The sequence below is a fragment of the Anabrus simplex genome, chromosome 2 (assembly GCF_040414725.1).
Source record: "Anabrus simplex isolate iqAnaSimp1 chromosome 2, ASM4041472v1, whole genome shotgun sequence".
NCBI classification, from domain to species: Eukaryota; Metazoa; Arthropoda; class Insecta; order Orthoptera; family Tettigoniidae; genus Anabrus; species Anabrus simplex.
In genome coordinates, this window is record NC_090266.1 from 960,136,806 (window position 1) to 960,144,005 (window position 7,200).

General features: G+C 42.3%; 1 long non-coding RNA gene across 1 annotated transcript in view; it reads right to left on the reverse strand.

Annotated features, from left to right (window-relative positions):
* LOC136863219 (uncharacterized) overlaps positions 1-6,754 on the reverse strand; it is a 515,522-nt gene extending 508,768 nt beyond the window's left edge. Inside the window, exon 1 of the long non-coding RNA XR_010859175.2 lies at positions 6,619-6,754. This is a non-coding gene — a long non-coding RNA (uncharacterized lncRNA). The remainder of the gene's footprint in view (positions 1-6,618) is intronic.
* Positions 6,755-7,200: the final 446 nt, after the last annotated feature.

Consider the following 7,200-nt stretch of genomic DNA (forward strand, 5'->3'; position numbering starts at 1 on the left):
GTCTATGTCCAGTGAGGACAACTTGAAGGTGGAGTTTGGTTTAAATTTTGAGAGCGAGTGGCTCTTTTGAAAATTGAGTGTTGTATGCCTCGTGGAGGCTTTTCTGTGTAATTTGGAGCAAGGCCTCCTAGGTATGAATGGGGTTTTCTGCCCCTCTGTTAAAACTCGTGTTTGGGGTAAAACTGAGCTGATTGCCCAAGCAGTGTAAAATCTGGGCGCGAAGCCCAATCCCTGTAAATATTGTAACTACCCTTTTTGATTTGCTACTTTGTACCTGCCATGCTTGTTATTTCTTTGTTTTTGAAAAGAAAATATAACCTTGTTAAATTTTAAATTAATTTTGCTTTCGTAGCTGGAGACCTATTCACACCCGCACCTTCTTTCACCTCTACCTACCACGGAAAAATCCGTAACAATTATTATTATTATTATTATTATTATTATTATTATTATTATTATTATTATTATTATTATTATTATTATTATTATTTACAGATTTACCCAGAAGTATAGACACAGTTTATGAGGAAGAACACTAAGTAGGCCTACAGGGAACTGTTCACTACGATGTACCGAAATCTTTCCAAGTATAAGGAACGGGGAAATGATAATTGCAGAGGGCTATAAACAGTAAACTCATTAGACAGAATAAATCACAGGAGAGCATAGTCAATATTTACAGTACATTGCATACAGCTACACATCTCAGTTACTATCCTAGCCATCAGCCGAAGAGGACAATTAAGCTGACTAACAGAGAACAGTGCTGGAACTACTTACAGTGCCTCAAAGTAAAACTCGTACACTGAAATATAACTTTGTATTGATCATAAGGTAACTATGATGAAAAGCGAAACAAAATACCGATCACGTGGAACAATACATTAAATATAAAATAAATATTTTGTCTGAGTTGTCTGCATAACATGCCAAAATGAAACTCGAGCAGTACACTGTTGATGTCAATGTAAATAGTACACAGCCTATTCACTCCCCCCTTACCGAGCTCGATAGCTGCAGTCGCTTAAGAGTGGCCAGTATCCAGTATTCGGGAGATAGTAGGTTCGAACCCCACTGTCGGCAGCCCTGAAAATGGTTTTCCGTGGTTTCCCATTTTCACACCAGGCAAATGCTGGGGCTGTACCTTAATTAAGGCCATGGCCGCTTCCTTCCCACTCCTAGCCCTTTCCTGTCCCATCGTCGCCGTAAGACCTATCTGTGTCGGTGCAACGTAAAACAACTAGCAAAAAAATTTCACTCCCTCACTCCTACTGAGACTAGTACCCAGGTTAGACGTGTTTTATTCCGAGATCTGCTTACAGTACGTACGGTACAGTACCAGACGTCAGAATGGACAAAATTCACTGGAGGAACGTCAACGTATCATCCATCGTCATAGACAGGGTACATCTCTAAGAGAAATAGCCAGAGTCGTAAATAGATCGTGTTCCACTGTACAGAACATCATAAAACGTTTCAACGAACGAAAAGTGTTAGTCAACAAGGCAAGAGAAAGCTATAGAAAAATCTCAAGTCAAAGGGAAGAACCCATCTACTCAGGTGACGTCCCGAGGCTGAGTGGACCCCGTTCTAGCCCTCGTATCACTTTTCAAATTTCGTGGCAGAGCCGGGATTCGAACCCGGGCCTCCGGGAGTGGCAGCTAATCACACTAACCATTATACCACAGAGACGGATATTATTATTAAAAAGTGTACAAAGGAATCCAAAGTTATCTACTAAGTTGACTTTAGAGGCTGAAAAGTGGTTAGAAAAGACATGTAATCCTAAAACCGTGAGAAATGTGTTACGGAAACATAAATATAACGGCCGAGTAGCTAGGGAGAAATCTTTCATTAGTGAAGTGAACAGAAGGAAGAGTCGCATTTGCTAAGGAACACCAAAATAAGGATTTTGAATTTTGGAAAACCGTTCTTTCACCGACGAGTGTAAGGTAAATCTCTTTGGATCTAATAGGAGGGCTGTGTTGCGTAATCCAAATACCGAACTTCAAGAGAAGAATCTTTTTTTTTTTTTGCTATTTGTTTTACGTCGCACCGACACAGGCAGGTCTTATGGCGACGATGGGACAGGAAAGGCCTAGGAATGGGAAGGAAGCGGCCGTGGCCTTAATTAAGGTACAGCCCCAGCATTAGCCTGGTGTAAAATGGGAAACCACGGAAAACCATTTTAGGGCTGCCGACGGTAGGGTTCGAACCCACTATCTCCCGGATGCGAGCTCACAGCTGCGCGCTCCTAACCGCACGGCCAACTCGCCCGGTAGAGAAGAATCTACGACCGTCTATTAAACCATGTGGTGGGTCTGAATGGCTGTATGGCTGCTAGTGGGGTGGGTAATTTAGAGTTACTAGACGGCATTATGGACCAACATGTATATTTAAACATCTTGCAGAATGTGCAACCCAGTGCTCAAAACCTTGGGATTGGTAGTGCATTCAAATTTCATCAGGACAATGATCTGAAACGCCAGGCTCTGAAAGTTCGCATCTGGCTTCTTTACAAGTGCCCAAAGGAATTACAAATCCCACTACAATCACCGGATATTAATGTAACAGAACATCTATGGTCTCACTTCAAAGTTAAAGTACACTGTAGCAAAAACAAAAATGACCTGAAGAAAGCAGTTTTAGAAGAATGGAACAAGATTCCTGTGTCTCACTGTGAAAAGCTGGTGAAATCAATAGCCAGGAGATTGAGGATTCGATTCGTATCTATTTCCAACATCTGCTGTGGCAAAAGACATTTACTGTATTGTGTTATAGTAAGAAAGTGTACGAGTTTTATTCTGAGACAAAAACTATTCTATTGTGACAAAATGCAATTTTCTGTTGCATTGTTACAAATTATGAATTGCTAAGTATGGATTGTATGAAGGTTATACTCTCTAGTATTATCAAATATTCATTTTGTTAATGTTCTGCATGCCGTTTTTCTTTATTTACTGTTATACATGTCATTATATCATCATCATCATCATCATTCATCATCATCATCTGTTTACCCTCCAGGTTCGGTTTTTCCCTCGGACTTAGCGAGGGATCCCACCTCTACCGCCTCAAGGGCAGTGTCCTGGAGCTTCAGACTCTTGGTCGGGGGATACAACTGGGGAGTATGACCAGTACCTCGCCCAGGCGGCCTCACCTGCTATGCTGAACAGGGGCCTTGTGGAGGGATGGGAAGATTGGAAGGGATAGGCAAGGAAGAGGGAAGGAAGCGGCCGTGGCCTTAAGTTAGGTACCATCCCGGCATTCGCCTGGAGGAGAAGTGGGTTAACCACGGAAAACCACTTCCAGGATGGCTGAGGTGGGAATCGAACCCACCTCTACTCAGTTGACCTCCCGAGGCTGAGTGGACCCCGTTCCAGCCCTCGTACCACTTTTCAAATTTCGTGGCAGAGCCGGGAATCGAACCCGGGCCTCCGGGGGTGGCAGCTAATCACGCTAACCACTACATCACAGAGGCGGACCATGTCATTATATCACTGTACGAATTTCACATTGAGCAACTGTACATCGGCTGAGGTTTCGTGATGGCATATATTGGTAAGATAAGGCGTGTGACCTGTGTATGGGTATTTTCAAACTAGAGGAGCACTGTAAACATGTGTGGGCAGCCCTCCCAGCTTCATTTGGATCGGCCGCCGCTGCGTAAGTGTAATCTTTATTACAGGCCTATTCTTATATTAAAGGAACTAGTTCCAAGTTATATTTAACAAAATTACGGTAAGGTATTTGATCATTATTTAATACCCAAGTCAACTCCGCAGGGAAGGAGTAGAAGATAGTTGAGTTTTTAAATTAGTATTATACACTTCTGTTGCTATATACTGTTGCCATCTGCACCTTATTATTTCTAATGTTATGAGTCAAGCGGTGTTCCCTCGTGTCCAGTTACGAGAGTAGACCGTCTTAGATTTGTTTACGAGATAGACGCAGACTTGTTAAGCGGAAAGTCTACGATGCACCAGCCAACGAAATATAGTTCAAAAACTCTGACAACATATTCTAGAGTAGTCTGCCTCTGTGGTGCAGTGGTCAGTTATTAGCTGCCACCCCCGGAGGCCTGGGTTCGATTCCCGTCTCTGCCACAAAATTTGAAAAGAGGTATGAGGGCTGGAACGAGGTTCACTTAGCCTGGGGAGGCCAACTGAGTAGAGGGGGGTTCGATTCCCACCTCAGCCTTCCTCGAAGAGGTTTTCCGTGTTTTCCCACTTCTCCTCCAGGCAAATCCCTTCCAATCCTCCCATCCCCCCCACAAGGCCCCTGTTCAGCATAACAGGTGAGGCCGCCTGGGCGAAGTATTGGTCCTCCTCCCCAGTTGTGTCCCCCGACCCAAAGTCTCACGCTCCAGGATGCTGCCCTTGAGGTGGTGGAGGTGGGATCCCTCGCTGAGTCCGAGGGAAAAACCAACCCTGGAGGGTAAACGGATTAAGAAAGAATATTCTGGAGTAGGGACACATTGGCTCCCCTTTGTCACTTCAAAATGGACACCTTAGAAAAATCCAAGTCATGGTGAACAATCAGTTGCCTAGGAGTCTAACTGTATGCCAAAAGAGGCCAAATTGTAGTGGCAGATGGACATTTCACAACCCAGAGGTTATCTTAATGATTTGAAATTATTGGAAAGTATTTCCTTCAGAATATGTCTATCATCTGCTCTAGTAATACCATATTTCGTACCAAAATTCCCCTCCCTAATCCATAATTTCATGTCTTAATGTAGACCCTGCACTGCTGGCAAGTAAGCAGCTTAACGGAGCACCTGACAGGCAGTTTGGGATCTGCCAAGTTTCATATCTTGCTTTTAGCGTCACATGCAGCGTCTGCATAGCTTTCTCATTAGTTAACTACCTGAACCAGCATTTTTATTCTTATTTGCTCACAGATTTGAGGATGCTACAACAAATATCGTTCGACATAATGTACTCCATTTCAGTTAATATATCGTTTGTTCTTAGAATCTCATATATTCACTGCCAGAATTACTGCTCAGTATGCCCCCACGTCGTAGCTTTTTAATATCAAATATGAAATAAATGCCCATCAAGTTCAACAACAGAAATCCATCCACTAGTTACTAGTTTAATTTAATTACATCTCAATTGTTATGGGTTGTCATTGCGGCAAAGCTTATCATACCAAAATAACTACCGGGCAAATTGGCGGTGCGGTTAGGGGCGAGCAGCTGTGAGCTTGCATCCGGGAGATAGTAGGTTCGGACCCCACTGTCGGCAGCCCTTGAGATGGTTTTCCGCATTTTCACACCAGGCAAATGCTGGGGCTGTACCTTAATTAAGGCTACGGACGCTTCTTTCCCACTTCTAGACCTTTCCTATCCCACTGTCACCATAAGACCTGTCTGTGTCGATGAGACGTAAAACAAATTGTAAAAAAATCTTAATTTAAGTACCCGATAAAGTTTACTGGGGAAATATTTACAGTCTACTAATGTGAAGTGTACAGCTACGAGATATACAGTAGTTCCTACGTAGATTTCTAAAAATGTGAGACGCAGTGCAGTAATAATAACAATAAGAACAGAAAATATTTCACATTGTTAAGAACAAGTTACGTAAGAAGATCATAAAACTCTACAAGTTCAGTTTCTTGTCTGTAAGAAATAAAGTAATCGTTCTGTATGAGTGTAGAAGGAAACTTCCTGAACATATTCGTACTCTCTCTCTCTCTCTCTTAATAGTGTTATTACGTGCATCATGTCTTAACAATATAGGCCTACCAGTGCATTCCTGTATAGGTGTTTAAAACTCACAAAAAGGTATGGAAGACTTATATATGTATATCATTGGAAATCATTATTTCCTCTGATGAAGATAACCCAATAAAGTATAGTACACATTAAAAATGCTAATATTTATTACTGACAATAATTTTTAAGGTATTTTCATCTTGTAAGGGCCCAGTAAAACATATTATACGTTGAAAGTGCTAATATTTACTGACAATAATGTTGAAGTTATTTTCATTTTGAAATTTTTCTTTGAAATGCAGCGTTACCAATTTTACGAGATATTCTCGTGCCATTGTTGCTCTTTTGTTGCCAAAGTGGATAAAGATCTGTGGGTACAATGTAATCTATGTCACAGTCCACCAGCACTCTTCATACAAGGAACAGGCAACAGGTATCACAAAAGTGTCGTATGTTTCTATTCTACAGTATTATGTGCCATACACAGCTCGCGCCAACAGGTGTCCACTGGTAATGTATGCTAGCAGTGAGACTCTAGCAAATGTGTCTATAATTGCTGTATATTATTATGTGTTCTACGAAATTTACGGTACCTAATTGACCCAAAACAGTCGTATAGGCCAAAAAATTTGGAATTCATGTCATGAAATGGAAATTCGTTTCACGATGAACATTTTAGTCTTGATTCAAAAAACTATTAAAGTTAACGTGTCAAAAATCAAGAATTGATTCAGTGATTTGTCGTTTCTTGTATTCTTACGAGGTAGGAGTACCGGTAAATATTTACATTCAGAGTCAGTAAATGGATTCTTTAACAAGATAAAAAGTTTTAATTACACAAGGAGTAAGAAAGTGAGAGAAAAGTCGAGTAAAAGCAAGTGATGGTACAGTACCTTAAGTGAAGTAAATGAATAGTCTCGGGCTGATTTCGGTAGGTGCTAACTTAAGCCGCAAAGTGCTCGCAGGTCCCGGTTTCCCGCTGCAACATTCTCATAGACGTCACGCAGGTAATCGCGTCGCGCGCTCCCTGGGGCTGAACTGAGCCGAGATGCAGTGCGTCGCCCGGCGTCACTTGTGGCGCCCGGGCAAGCCGGCGGATCATGCGCATACGCAGCATGCGTGCATTGGTCAACTATCTGGGCTCGAACCCGCCTCCCTCCCCACACCTTCTTCACGCCTGAATGTTAACCTTTCCAGCGAAACCAATTACAGTGGCAAAGAACGAGCTTGTCTCAACAGTATCCTGCACAAACAAGCATTTTCTCACTCCGTCCAGTTTGAGACGTGAGGCCACTTATCTCCTCCACTCATCTATATCATAACGAGCTTCTTGGTTTCTTCGTTCCTGTTTTAATTTCTTATCTAGAGGCACAGTCAGTTAGTCCTTGACTTTCCGTTCCCAAGATATCAGATTCGATCCCGACCAAGGTTGATGGGATTTCTTATATTCTTAACCTTCATGCCGCTTCCAGCGT